A 15,563-nucleotide genomic window follows, 5' to 3' on the forward strand; every position below is an offset into this window, starting at 1 on the left:
GGTGTTTGTGTAGTGTAGGAGGTCGTGTGTTAGGGTTTAGGGTAGAACAGTGGTGTAGGGGGTCGTACTGGGGGTAGTGGTTTAGGGTAGTGCAGTGGTGTATGTGTACTGTAGGGGGTCTTGCTGAGGGGAGTGTTTTAGGTTTTACGGTAGTGCAGTGGTGTTTGTGTAGAGTAGGGGGTCACGCTGGGGTAGTGTTTTAGGGTTTAGGGTAGTGCAGTGGTGTATGTGTAGTGTAGGTGTTCGTGCTGGCGTAGTGTTTTAGGTTGTAGGGTAGTGCAGTGGTGTTTGTGTAGTGTAGGGGCTCATGCAGGGGGTAGTGTTTTAGGATTTAAGGCAGTGCAGTGGTGTTTGTGTAGTGAAGGGTGTCGTGCTGGGGGTAGTGTTTTAGGGTAATGCAGTGGTGTTTGTGTAATGTAGGGGGCTGTGCTGGGGGTAGATTTAGGGTTTAGGGTAGTGCAGTGGTGTTTGGGTAGTGTAGGGAGTCGTGCTGGTGGTAGTGTTTTAGGGTTTAGGGTAGTGCAGTTATGTTTGTGTAGTGTAGTGTGTCGTGCTGGGGGTTGTGTTTTAGGGTTTAGGGTACTGCAGTGGTGTTTATGTAGTGTAGGGAGTCGTGCTGGGGATAGTTTTAGAGTTTAGGGTAGCGGAGTAGTGTTTGGGTAGTGTAGGGGGTCATTCTGTGGGTAGTGTTTTAGGGTTTAGCATAGTGCTGTAGGGTAGTGCAGTGGTGTTTGTGTAGTGTAGGGGTCATGCTGGGGGTATTGTTTTTGGGTTTAGGGTAGTGCAGTTGTGTTTATGTAGTGTTGGGGGTCGTGCTGGGGGTAGTGTTTTAGGGTTTAGGGTAGTGCAGTGGTGTTTGTGTAGTATAGGGGGTAGTGTTTTAGGGTTTAGGGTAGTACAGTGGTGTTTATGTAGTGTAGGGGTCGTGCTGGGCATAGTGTTTTAGGGTTTAGGGTAGTGCAGTGGTGTTTGTGTAGTGTAGGGGGTCATGTTTTAGGGATTAGGGCAGTGCAGTCGTGTTTGGGTAGTGTAGGGTGTCGTGCTGGGGGTAGTGTTTTTGGGTTTAGGGTATTGCAGTTTTGTTTGGGTAGTGAAGGGGGTCGTGCTGGGGGTAGTGTTTTAGGGTTTAGGGTAGTACAGTGGTGCTTGTGTAGCATAGAGGGTCACGCTTGGGGTAGCTTTTAAGTGTTTAGGGTAGTGCAGTGGTGTTTGTGTAGTTTAGGGGCTCATGCAGGGGGTAGTTTTTTAGGATTTAAGGCAGTGCAGTGGTGTTTGTGTAGTGAAGGGTGTCGTGCTGGGGGTAGTGTTTTAGGGTTTAGGGAAATGCAGTGGTGTTTGTGTAATGTAGGGGGATGTGCTGGGGGTAGATTTAGGGTTTAGGGTAGTGCAGTGGTGTTTGGGTAATGTAGGGAGTCGTGCTGGTGGTAGTGTTTTAGGGTTTAGGGTAGTGCAGTAATATTTGTGTAGTGTAGTGTGTCGTGCTGGGGGCTGTGTTTTAGGGTTTAGAGTACTGCAGTGGTGTTTGTGTAGTGTAGGGAGTCGTGCTGGGGATAGTTTTAGAGTTTAGGGTAGCGCAGCAGTGTTTGGGTAGTGTAGGGGGTCATTCTGGGGGTTGTGTTTTAGGGTTTAGCATAGTGCTGTAGGGTAGTGCAATGGTGTTTGTGTAGTGTAGGGGTCATGCTGGGGGTATTGTTTTTGGGGATAGGGTAGTGCAGTTGTGTTTGGGTAGGGTAGGGGGTACTGCTGGGGGTAGTGTTTTAGGGTTTAGGGTAGTGCCGTGGTGTTTGTGTAGTGTAGGGGGTCATGCTGTGGGTTGTGTTTTAGTGTTTAGGGTAGTGCAGTGGTGTTTGGGTAGTGTTTTAGGGTTTAGGGTAGTGTAGTGGTGTTTGTGTAGAGTAGGGTGTAGTGCTGGGGAAAGTCTTTTAGGGTTTAGAGTAGTGCAGTGGTGTTTGTGTAGTGTAGGGGGTCGTGCTGGGGGTAGTGTTTTAGGGTTTAGGGTAGTGCAGTGGTGTTTGTGTAGTATAGGGGTAGTGTTTTAGGGTTTAGGGTAGTACAGTGGTGTTTGTGTAGTGTAGGGGGTCGTGCTGGGCATAGTGTTTTAGGGTTTAGGGTAGTGCAGTGGTGTTTGTGTAGTGTAGGGGGTCATGTTGGGGGTATATTTAGGGTTTAGGGTAGTGCAGCGGTGTTTGTGTAGTGTAGGGGGTCATGCTGGTGTTAGTGTTTTAGGGTTTAAGGCAGTGCAGTGGTGTTTGTGTTGTGTATGGGGTCGTGCTGGGGGGTAGTGTTTTACGGTTTAGGGTAGTGCAGTGGTGTTTGTGTAGTGTAGGGGTAGTGTTTTATGGTTTAGGGTAGTGCAGTGGTGTTTGTGTAGTGTAGGGGGTCGTGTTTTAGGGATTAGGGTAGTGCAGTCGTGTTTGGGTAGTGTAGGGTGTCGTGCTGGGGGAAGTGTTTTTGGGTTTAGGGTATTGCAGTTTTGTTTGGGTAGTGAAGGGGGTCGTGCTGGGGGTAGTGTTTTAGGGTTTAGGGTAGTACAGTGGTGCTTGTGTAGCATAGAGGGTCGTGCTTGGGGTAGTTTTTAAGTGTTTAGGGTAGTGCAATGTTTTTTGTGTAGTGTAGGGGTCATGCTGGGGGTAGATTTAGGTTTTAGGGTAGTGCAGTGGTGTTTGTGTAGTGTAGGGGCTCATGCAGGGGGTAGTGTTTTAGGATTTAAGGCAGTGCAGTGGTTTTTGTGTAGTTAAGGGGGTGGTGCTGGGAGTAGTGTTCTAGGATTTAGGGTACTGCAGTGGTGTTTGTGTAGTGTAGGGGGTTATGCTGGGGTAGATTTAGTGTTTAGGGTAGTGCAGTGGTGTTTGTGTAGTGTAGGAGGTCGTGCTGGGTGTAGTGTTTTAGGGTTTAGAGTAGTGCAGTGGTGTATGTGTAGTGTAGGAGGTTGTGTGTTAGGGTTTAGGGTAGAACAGTGTTGTTTTGGTTGTGTAGGGGGTCGTACTGGGGGTAGTGGTTTAGGGTAGTGCAGTGGTGTATGTGTACTGTAGGGGGTCTTGCTGAGGGGAGTGTTTTAGGGTGTAGGGTAGTGCAGTGGTGTTTGTGTAGTGTAGGGGCTCATGCAGGGGGTAGTGTTTTAGGATTTAAGGCAGTGCAGTGGTGTTTGTGTAGTGAAGGATGTCGTGCTGGGGGTAGTGTTTTAGGGTAATGCAGTGGTGTTTGTGTAATGTAGGGGGCTGTGCTAGGGGTAGATTTAGGGTTTAGGGTAGTGCAGTGGTGTTTGGGTAGTGTAGGGAGTCGTGCTGGTGGTAGTGTTTTAGGGTTTAGGGTAGTGCAGTTATGTTTTGTGTAGTGTAGGGAGTCGTGCTGGGGATAGTTTTAGAGTTTAGGGTAGCGCAGTAGTGTTTGGGTAGTGTAGGTGGTCATTCTGGGGGTAGTGTTTTAAGGTTTAGCATAGTGCTGTAGGGTAGTGCAGTGGTGTTTGTTTAGAGTAGGGGTCATGCTGGGGGTATTGTTTTTGGGTATAGGGTAGTGCAGTTGTGTTTGGGTAGGGTAGGGGGTACTGCTGGGGGTAGTGTTTTAGGGTTTAGGGTAGTGCCGTGGTGTTTGTGTAGTTTAGGGGGTCATGTTGTGGGTAGTGTTTTAGTGTTTAGGGAAGTGCAGTGGTGTTTGGGTAGTGTTTTAGGGTTTTGGGTAGTGCAGTGGTGTTTGTGTAGAGTAGGGTGTAGTGCTGGGGAAAGTCTTTTAGGGTTTAGGGTAGTGCAGTGGTGTTTATGTAGTGTAGGGGGTCGTGCTGCGGGTAGTGTTTTAGGGTTTAGGGTAGTGCAGTGGTGTTTGTGTAATATAGGGGGTAGTGTTTTAGGGTTTAGGGTAGTACAGTGGTGTTTGTGTAGTGTAGGGGGTCGTGCTGGGCCTAATGTTTTAGGGTTTAGGGTAGTACAGTGGTGTTTGTGTAGTGTAGGGGGTCATGTTGTTGGTAGATCTAGGGTTTAGGGTAGTGCAGAGGTGTTTGTGTAGTGTGGGGGGTCATGCTGGTGTTAGTGTTTTAGGGTTTAAGGCAGTTCAGTGGTGTTTGTGTTGTGTAGGGGGTCGTGCTGGGGGTAGTGTTTTAGGGTTTAGGGTAGTGCAGTGGTGTTTGTGTAGTGTAGGGGTAGTGTTTTAGGGTTTAGGGTAGTGCAGTGGTGTTTGTGTAGTGTAGGGGGTCATGTTTTAGGGATTAGGGTAGTGCAGTCGTGTTTGGGTAGTGTAGGGTGTCGTGCTGGGGTAGTGTTTTTGGGTTTAGGGTATTGCAGTTTTGTTTGGGTAGTGAAGGGGGTCATGCTGGGGGTAGTGTTTTAGGGTTTAGGGTAGTACAGTGGTGCTTGTGTAGCATAGAGGGTCGTGCTTGGGGTAGTTTTTAAGTGTTTAGGGTAGTGCAGTGTTTTTTGTGTAGTGTAGGGGTCATGCTGGGTGTAGATTTAGGTTTTAGGGTAGTGCAGTGGTGTTTGTGTAGTGTAGGGGCTCATGCAGGGGGTAGTGTTTTAGGATTTAAGGCAGTGCAGTGGTTTTTGTGTAGTTAAGGGGGTTGTGCTGGGAGTAGTGTTCTAGGATTTAGGGTACTGCAGTGGTGTTTGTGTAGTGTAGGGGGTTGTGCTGGGGTAGATTTAGTGTTTAGGGTAGTGCAGTGGTGTTTGGGTAGTGTAGGGAGTAATGCTGTTGTTAGTGTTTTAGGGTTTAGGGTAGTGCAGTGCTGTGTGGGTAGTGTAGGGGGTAGTGCAGGGGGTAGTGTTTTAGGGTTTAGGATAGTACAGTGATGTTCGGGTAGTATAGGGGATCGTGCTGGGGTAGTGTTTAAGGGTTTAGGGTAGTGCAGTGGTGTTTGTGTAGTGTAGGGGGTCTTGCTGGGGGGAGTGTTTTAGGTTTTAGGGTAGTGCAGTGGTGTTTGTGTAGAGTAGGGGGTCATGCTGGGGTAGTGTTTTAGGGTTTAGGGTAGTGCAGTGGTGTTTGGGTAGCGTAGGGGGTCATAATGGGTGTAGTGTTTTAGGGTTTAGGGTATTGCAGTGGTGGTTGTGTGCTGTAGGGGGTCTTGCTGGGGGTAGTGTTTTAGGGTTTAGGGGAGTGCAGTGGTGTTTGAGTAGTATAGGGGTCGTGCTCGGGGTAGTGTTTTTCGGGTTTAGGGTAATGCAGTGGTGTTTGTGTAATGTAGGGGGCTGTGCTGGGGGTAGATTTAGGGTTTAGGGTAGTGCAGTGGTGTTTGAGTCGTGCTGGTGGTAGTGTTTTAGGTTTTAGGTTAGTGCAGTTATGTTTGTGTAGTGTAGCTTGTCGTGTTGGGGGTTGTGTTTTAGGGTTTAGGGTATTGCAGTGGTGTTTGGGTAGTGTATGGGGTAGTGCTGGGGGTAGTGTTTTAGGGTTTAGGGTGGTACAGTGGTGTGTGTGTGTAGTGTAGGGGGTTCTTGCTGGGGTTAGTGTTCTAGGGTTTAGGGTAGTGCAGTGGTGTTTGAGTAGTGTAGGTGGTTGTGCTGGGGTTAGTATTTTCGGGTTTAGGGCAGTGCAGTGCAGTGGTGTTTGGGTAGTGTAGGGAGTCATGCTGGAGGTAGTGTTTTAGGGTTTAGGGCAGTGCAGTGGTGTTTTTGTAGTGTAGGGGATCAAGTTGCAGGTAGTGTTTCAGGGTTTAGTGTAGTGCAGTGGTGTTCGGGTAGTGTACGGGGCCATGCTGGGGGTAGTGGTTTAGGGTTTAGGGTAGTGCAGTGGTGTTTATGTAGTGTAATGGGTCCTGCTGGGGGAATAGTCTTAGGGTTTAGGGAAGAGCAGTGGTGTTTGTGTTGTGAAGAGGGTCGTGCTGGGGATAGTTTTAGGGTTTAGGGTATCACAGTGGTGTTTGTGTAGTGTAGGGTGTCATGCTGGGGGTAGTTTTTTAGCGTTTCGGGTAGTGCAGTGGTGTTTGGATAGTGCAGGGCATCATGCTGGGTGTAGTGTTTTTACGGTTTAGGGTAGTGCAGTGGTATTTAGGTAGTGTAGTGGTCATACTGGGGATAGTGCTTTAGGGTTTGGAGGTAGTGCAGTGGTGTTTGTGTAGTGTAGGGAGTCATGCTGGGGTTAATGTTTTAGGGTTTAGGGTAGTGCAGTGGTGTTTGGGTAGTCTAAGAGGTCGTGCTGGCGGTAGTGTTTTACTGTTTAGAGTAATGCAGTGGTGTTTGTGTAGTGTAGGGGGTCGTGTTTCAGAGTTTAGGGTAGTGCAGTGGTGTTTGGGTATTGTAGGGAGTCATGCTGGGGGAGTGTTTTGTGGTTTAGGGTAGTGCAGTGGTGTTTGTGTAGTGTAGAGGTCATGCTGGGGGTAGTGTTTTAGGGTTAAGGTAGTGCAGTGGTGTATGTGTAGTGTGGGGGTCATCCCGGGGGTAGTGTTTTAGGGTTTAGGGTAGTGCAGTGGTGTTTGGGTAGTGTTGGGGGTAGTCCTGGGATAGTGTTTTAGGATTTAGGGTAGTGTAGTGTGTGATGCTGGGGGTAGTGTTTTTGGGTTTAGGGTAATGCAGTTGTTTTTGGGTAGTGGAGGGGGTTGTGCTGGGGGTAGTGTTTTAAGGTTTAGGGTAGTGCAGTCTAGTTTGTGTACTGTAGGGGGTTGTGCTGGGGTAGAATTTAGTTTGAGGGTAGTGCAGTGGTGTTTGTGAAGTGTAGGGGGTCATGCTGGTGGTAGTGTTTTAGGGTTTAAGGCAGTGCAGTGGTTTTTGTGTAGTGAAGGGGGTCATGCTGGGGGTAGTGTTTTAGAGTTTAGGGTACTGCAGTGGTGTTTGTGTACTGTAGGGGGTTGTGCTGGGGTAGATTTAGGGTTTAGGGTAGTGCAGTGGTGTTTGGGTAGTGTAGGGGTAGTGCTGGGGTAGTGTTTAAGGGTTTAGGGTAGCGCAGTGGTGTTTGGGTAGTATAGGGGGTCGTGCTGGAGGTAGTGTTTAAGGGTTTAGGGTAGTGCAGTGGTGTTTGACTAATTTAGGGAGTCATGCTGGGGGTAGTGTTATGGGTTTAGGGAAGTGCAGTTGTGTTTTGGTAGTGAAAGGGTCATGCTGGGGTAGTATTTTAGGGTTTGGGATAGTACAGTGGTGTTTGTGCAGTGTAGGGGTCATGCTTGGGGTAGTGTTTTAGGGTTTAGGGTAGTGCAGTGGTGTTTGTGTAGTGTAGGGGTCATGCTGGGAGTAGATATAAGGTTTTGGGTAGTGCAGTATTGTTCGTGTAGTGTTGGGGTCATGCTGGTGTCAGTGTTTTAGGGTTTAAGGCAGTGCAGTGGTGTTTGTGTTGTGAAGGAGTCATGCTGGGGGTAGTGTTTTTGGGTCTAGCATAGTGCAGTGGTTTTTGTGTAGTGTAGGGAGTCTTGCTGGTCGTAGTGTTTTAGGGTTTAGAGTAGTGCAGTTATGTTTAGGTAGTATAGGGTGTCGTGCTGGGGGTAGTGTTTTAGGGTTTAGGGTAGTGCAGTGGTGTTTGGATTGAGTAGGGGTAGTGCTGGGGTAGTGTTTTAGGATTTAGGGTAGTGCAGTGATTTTTGGGTAGTTTAGGGGGTCGTGCCGGGGGTAGTGTTTAAGGGTTACGATAGTGCAGTGGTATTTGTGTAGTGTAGGGGGTCGTGCTGGGGGTAGTGTTTTAGGGTTTAGGGTAGTGCAGTGGTGTTTGTGTTGTGTAGGGAGTAGTGTTTTAGGGTTTAGGGTAGCACAGTTGTGTTTGTGTAGTGTAGGGGACGTTCAGGGGTAGTGTTTTAGGGTTTAGGGTAGTGCAGTGGTGTTTGTGTAATGTATGGGGTCGTGTTTTAGGGTTTAGGGTAGTGCTGTAGTGTTTGGGTAGTGTAGTGGGTCATGCTGGGCATTGTGTTTTTGGGTTTAGGGTAGTGCAGTTGTGTTTGGGTAGTGAAGGGGGTCGTGCTGGGGGTAGTGTTTTAGGGTTTAGGGTAGTGCAGGGTGTTTGTGTAATGTAGGGAGTCGTGCTGGGGTAGTGTTTTAGAGTTTAGGGTAGTTCAGTAGTGTTTGTGTAATGTAGGGGGTCATGCTAGGGGTAGTGTTTTAGGGTTTAGAGTAGTGCTGTGGTGTTTGTGTAGTGTAGGGGGTTGTGTTTTAGAGTTTAGGGTAGTGCAGTGGTGTTTGGGTAGTGTAGGGTGTCGTACTGGGGTAGTGGTTTAGGGTAGTGCAGTGGTGTTTGTGTAGTGTAGTGGGTCATTCTGGGGGTAGTGTTTTAGGGTTCAGAGTAGTGCAGTCATGTTTGTGTAGTGTAGGGGCTTGTATTTTAGGGTTTAGGGTAGTGCAGTGGTGTTTGGGTAGTGTAGGGGGTTGTACAGGGGTAGTGTTGCAAGGATCCTGCTTATGCACAGAACTATGCACAGGAAACCAGAAGCTCAGTGAATTGTGATGTACCAAACACAGCTGTACTACCCTAAACCCTAAAACACTACCCCAGCACGACTCCCTTCACTACCCAATCACAACTACACTACCCTAAACTCAAAAACACTACCCCCAGCATGACCCCCTACACTACACCAACCCCACTGCACTACCCTAAACTCTAAAACACTACTCCCAGCATGACCCCCTACACTACACAAACACCACTGCACTACCCTAAACCCTAATACACTATCTCCAGCACGATCTATACAAACACCACTGCACTACCCTAAACCCTAAAACACTACCCCCAGCACGACCCCCTTCACTACCCAAACACCACTGCAATATCCAAAACCCAAAAACACTACCCCCAGCACAACCCCCTACACTACCCAAACACCACGGCACTACCCTAAACCCTAAAACACTACCTCCAGCACGACCACCTATACTACACAAACACCACTGCACTACCCTACACCCTAAACCACTACCCCAAGCATGACCCCTACACTACACAAACACCACTGCACTACCCTACACCCTAAAACACTACCCCCGACACTACACAAACACCACTACAGTACCGTAAACCCTAAAACACTTCCAACAGCATGACCCCCTACACTACACAAACACCACTGCACTACCCTAAACCCTAAATCTACCCCTAGAATGCCCCCTACACTACTCAAACACCACTGCACTACCCTAAACCTTGGAACACTACCCCAAGCATGACCCCTACACTACACAAACACCACTGCACTACCCTACACCCTAAAACACTACCCCCTACGCTATACAAACACCACTACACTACCATAAACCCTAAAACACTTCCAACAGCACGACCCCTACACTACCCAAACACCACTGCACTACCCTACACCCTAAAACACTACCCCCGACACTACACAAACACCACTACACTACCGTAAACCCTAAAACACTTCCAACAGCATGACCCCCTACACTACACAAACACCACTGCACTACCCTAAACCCTAAATCTACCCCTAGAATGCCCCCTACACTACTCAAACACCACTGCACTACCCTAAACCTTAGAACACTACCCCAAGCATGACCCCTACACTACACAAACACCACTGCACTACCCTACACCCTAAAACACTACCGCCTACACTATACAAACACCACTACACTACCATAAACCCTAAAACACTTCCAACAGCACGACCCCTACACTACCCAAACACCACTGCACTACCCTAAACCCTAAAACACGACACCCTACACTACACAAACACCACTGCACTACCCAAATCCTAAAACACTACCCCCAGCGCGACCCCCTACTCTACACAAAGGCCACTGCACTACCGTAAACCCTCAAATACTGCCCCCTACACTACACAAACACCACTGCACTAACCTAAAGCTTAAAACAATACCCCCGGCAGGGCCCCATACACTACACAAACACCACTGCACTACCCTAAACCCTTGAACACTACCCCAACACGATCCCCCACACTACACAAACACCACTGCACTACCCTAAACCCTAAATCTACCCCTAGAATGCCCCCTACACTACTCAAACACCACTGCACTACCCTAAACCTTAGAACACTACCCCAAGCATGACCCCTACACTACACAAACACCACTGCACTGCCTTAAACCCTAACACACTACCCCCAGCATGACCCCATACACTACACAAAGACAACTGCACTACCCTAAACCCCAAATCTATCCACAACATGACCCCCTACACTACACAAACACTACTGCACTACCTTAAACCCTCAAAAACTACCCCAGCACGACACCCTACACTGCCCAAACATATCTGCACTACCCTAAACCCTAAAACACTACCACCACCACGACTCCCAAAACTACCCAAAAACCACTGCACTACCCTAAACCATAAATCTACCCACAGCACAACCCCATGCACTACACGAACACCACTGCACTACCATAAACCCTAAAACACTACTCCCAGCACAACCCCCCAACACTACACAAACACCACTGCACTACCCTAAACCCTAAAACACAGACCCCATCACGACCCCCTACACTACCCAAACTCCACTTCACTACCCTAAACCCTAGACTTACCCCCAGCATGACCCCCTACACTACACAAACACAACTTCACTACCCCAAACCCTATAACACTACCCGAAGCATGACACCTATAGTACACAATCACCGCTGCACTACCCTACACCTTAAAACACTACCCTAGCGCTAACCCCTACACTACACAAACACCACTACACTACCATATACCCTAAAACACCTGCCCCAGCACGACCCCCTACACCACACAAACACCACTGCACTACCCTAAACCCAAAAACACTACCTCAGCATGACCCCTACACGACCCATACAGCACTGCTCTACCCTAAACTCTAAAACACAGCCCCCTACACTACACAACCACCACTGTACTACCCTAAACCCTAAAACACTACGCCCAGCACGACTCCCTACACTACACAAACAGCACTGCACTACCCTAAACCCTTAAATACTACCCCCAGCACGACCCCCTACACTACCCAAACATCACTGCTCTACCCTCAACCCCTAAAACACTACCTCAAGCAATACCTCCTTCACTACACAAACACCACTGCACTGCCTTAAATCTTAAAAGACTACCCCGAGCATGACACCCTACATTACACAAAGACCCCTGCACTTCCCTAAACCCAAAATCTATCACCATCATGACCCCCCTACACTACACAAACAACACTGCACTACCTTAAACCCTAAAACACTATCCCACGTACGACCCCCTATACTAGAGAAACACCACTGCACTACCTTAAACCCTAAAACACTACCCCAAGTATGACCCCCTACACTACACAAACACAACTGCACTACCCTCAACTAAAAAAAACACTACCCCCAGCACTACCCTTACACTACCTAAACACCACTGCACTACCCTAAACCCTAAAACACAACCCCATACACTATACAAACACCACTGCTCTACCATAAACCCTAAAACACTACCCCCAGCACGACCCCCTACACTACACAGACACAACTGAACTACCCTAAATCCTAAAACACTACCCCCAGCACGAAATCCTTCACTATACAAACTCGACTGCACTGCCTTAAACCCTAAAACACTACCCCCAGCATGACCCCCTACAACACACAAACAACAAAGCACTACCCTAAACCCTACATCTACCCCCAGCACAAATCCCTACACTACACAAACACTACTGCACTACCCGAAACCCTTAAGCACTACCCCCAGCCTGACCCCCTACACTACACAAACACCACTGCATTACCATAAACCTTAAAACACTACCCCTAGTACGACCCGCTGCACTGCCCAAACACGACTGCACTACCCTAAACCCTAAAGCACTTAGCACAGTATGACCCCCTACACTAACCAAACACCACTGCACTACAGTTAACCCTAAAACACCACCCCCAGCATGAACCCCTTCACTACACAAACACCACTGCACTACCCTAAACCCTAAAACACTACCCAAGTAGTACCCCCTATACTACCAAAACACCACTGCACTACCCTACTACACTACCCTAAACTGCAAAACCCTTCCCCCCAGCATGACCCCCTACACTACCCAAACACCACTGCACTACCCTAAACCCTAAAACACTACCCCCAGCACGACCCCCTGCACTACCCAAACACTACTGCACTACCTGAAACCCTAAAACACTACCCCCAGCACGACCCCGATACTACACAAACACAACTGCAGTACCCTAAACCCTAAATCTACCCCCAGCATGACCCCCTACACTACCCAAACACCACTGCACTACCCTAAGCACTAAATCTACCCACAGCATGACCCCCTACACTACACAAACACCACTGCGCTACCCTAAACCTTAAAACACTACCCACAGCACGTCACCTTACACTACCAGAACACCACTGCCCTACCCTAAACCCTAAAACACTACCCCAGCACGACCCCCTACAATACCCAAACACCACTGCAATGCACTACCCTAAACCCTAAATCTACCCCTAGAATGCCCCCTACACTACTCAAACACCACTGCACTACCCTAAACCTTAGAACACTACCCCAAGCATGACCCCTACACTACACAAACACCACTGCACTACCCTACACCCTAAAACACTACCCCCTACACTATACAAACACCACTACACTACCATAAACCCTAAAACACATCCAACAGCACGACCCCTACACTACCCAAACACCACTGCACTACCCTAAACCCTAAAACATGACACCCTACACTACACAAACACCACTGCACTACCCAAATCCTAAAACACTACCCCCAGCGCGACCCCCTACTCTACACAAAGGCCACTGCACTACCGTAAACCCTCAAATACTGCCCCCTACACTACACAAACACCACTGCACTAACCTAAACCTTAAAACAATACCCCCGGCAGGGCCCCATACACTACACAAACACTACTGCACTACCCTAAACCCTTGAACACTACCCCAACACAATCCCCCACACTACACAAACACCACTGCACTACCCTAAACCCTAAATCTACCCCTAGAATGCCCCCTACACTACTCAAACACCACTGCACTACCCTAAACCTTAGAACACTACCCCAAGCATGACCCCTACACTACACAAACACCACTGCACTGCCTTAAACCCTAACACACTACCCCCAGCATGACCCCATACACTACACAAAGACAACTGCACTACCCTAAACCCCAAATCTATCCACAACATGACCCCCACACTACACAAACACTACTGCACTACCTTAAACCCTCAAAAACTACCCCAGCACGACACCCTACACTGCCCAAACATATCTGCACTACCCTAAACCCTAAAACACTACCACCACCACGACTCCCAAAACTACCCAAATACCACTGCACTACCCTAAACCATAAATCTACCCACAGCACAACCCCATGCACTACACGAACACCACTGCACTACCATAAACCCTAAAACACTACTCCCAGCACAACCCCCCAACACTACACAAACACCACTGCACTACCCTAAACCCTAAAACACAGACCCCATCACGACCCCTTACACTACCCAAACACCACTTCACTACCCTACACCCTAGACTTACCCCCAGCATGACCCCCTACACTACACAAACAGAACTTCACTACCCCAAACCCTATAACACTACCCGAAGCATGACACCTATAGTACACAATCACTGCTGAACTACCCTACACCTTAAAACACTACCCTAGCGCTAACCCCTACACTACACAAACACCACTACACTACCATATACCCTAAAACACCTGCCCCAGCACGACCCCCTACACCACACAAACACCACTGCACTACCCTAAACCCAAAAACACTACCTCAGCATGACCCCTACACGACCCATACAGCACTGCTCTACCCTAAACTCTAAAACACTACCCCCAGCACGACCCCCTACACTACCCAAACATCACTGCTCTACCCTCAACCCCTAAAACACTACCTCAAGCAAGACCTCCTTCACTACACAAATACCACTGCACTGCCCAAACACGACTGCACTACCCTAAACCCTAAAGCACTTAGCACAGTATGACCCCCTACACTAACCAAACACCACTGCACTACAGTAAACCCTAAAACACCACCCCCAGCATGAACCCCTTCACTACACAAACACCACTGCACTACCCTAAACCCTAAAACACTACCCAAGTAGTACCCCCTATACTACCAAAACACCACTGCACTACCCTACTACACTACCCTAAACTGCAAAACCCTTCCCCCCAGCATGACCCCCTACACTACCCAAACACCACTGCACTACCCTAAACCCTAAAACACTACCCCCAGCACGACCCCCTGCACTACCCAAACACTACTGCACTACCTGAAACCCTAAAACACTACCCCCAGCACGACCCCGATACTACACAAACACAACTGCACTACCCTAAACCCTAAATCTACCCCCAGCATGACCCCCGACACTACCCAAACACCACTGCACTACCCTAAGCACTAAATCTACCCACAGCATGACCCCCTACACTACACAAACACCACTGCGCTACCCTAAACCTTAAAACACTACCCACAGCACGTCACCTTACACTACCAGAACACCACTGCCCTACCCTAAACCCTAAAACACTACCCCAGCACGACCCCCTACAATACCCAAACACCACTGCAATGCACTGCCCTAAACCCGACAACACTACCCCAGCACAAACCCCTACACTACACAAACACCACTGCACTACCCTAAACCCTAAAACACTACCCCCAGCATGACCCCCTACATTACCCAAACACCACTGCACTTACCTAATCCCTACAACACGACCCCCTGCACTACACAAACACCACTGCACTATCCTAAACCCTAAATAAATACCCCCAGCACGACCCCCTACACTACACAGACACCACTGCACTACTCTAAACCCTAAAACGCTACCCCCAGCATGACGCCCTACACAACACAAACACCCTTGCGCTATCCTAAACCCTAAAACACTACCCCAGTACAACCCCTTACACTACCCAAACACCACTGCGCTACCCTAAACACTAAAACACTATCCCCAGCACGACCCCCTACACCACCCAAAGACCACTGCAATGCACTGCCCGAAACCTGAAAACACTACCCCCAGCACGACCCCCTTCACTACTCAACACCGCTGCACTAACCTAAACCCTAAAACACTACCCCCAGCAAGACCCCCTACTGTACAAAAACACCACTGCTCTACCCTAAACCCTAAAACACTACACCCAGCACAACACCCTACACTACACAAACACCACAGCACTATCCTAAACCCTTAAACACTACCCCGAGCACGACCCCCTACACTACCCAAACATCACTGCACTACTTACACCCTAAAACTCTACCACAGCACAAACCCATACACTACACAAACACCACTGCACTACACTAAACCCTAAAACACTACCCCCAGCACGACCCCCTACACTACACAAACACCACAGCACTACTCTAAACCCTTAAGCACTACCCCCAGCACGACCCCATACACTACCCAAACATCACTGTACTACCCTAATTCCTTAAACACTACCCCAGCACTACCCCCTACACTACCCAAACACTACTGCACTACCCTAAACCCTAAAACACTACACCAAGCATGACCCCCTACACTACAGAAGCACTACTGCACTACGCTAAACCCAAAAACACTACCACCAGCACGACTCTCTACACCACCCAAACAC

This window comes from Triturus cristatus, chromosome 1_1, assembly GCF_964204655.1.
Source record: "Triturus cristatus chromosome 1_1, aTriCri1.1, whole genome shotgun sequence".
Classification (NCBI taxonomy): Eukaryota; Metazoa; Chordata; class Amphibia; order Caudata; family Salamandridae; genus Triturus; species Triturus cristatus.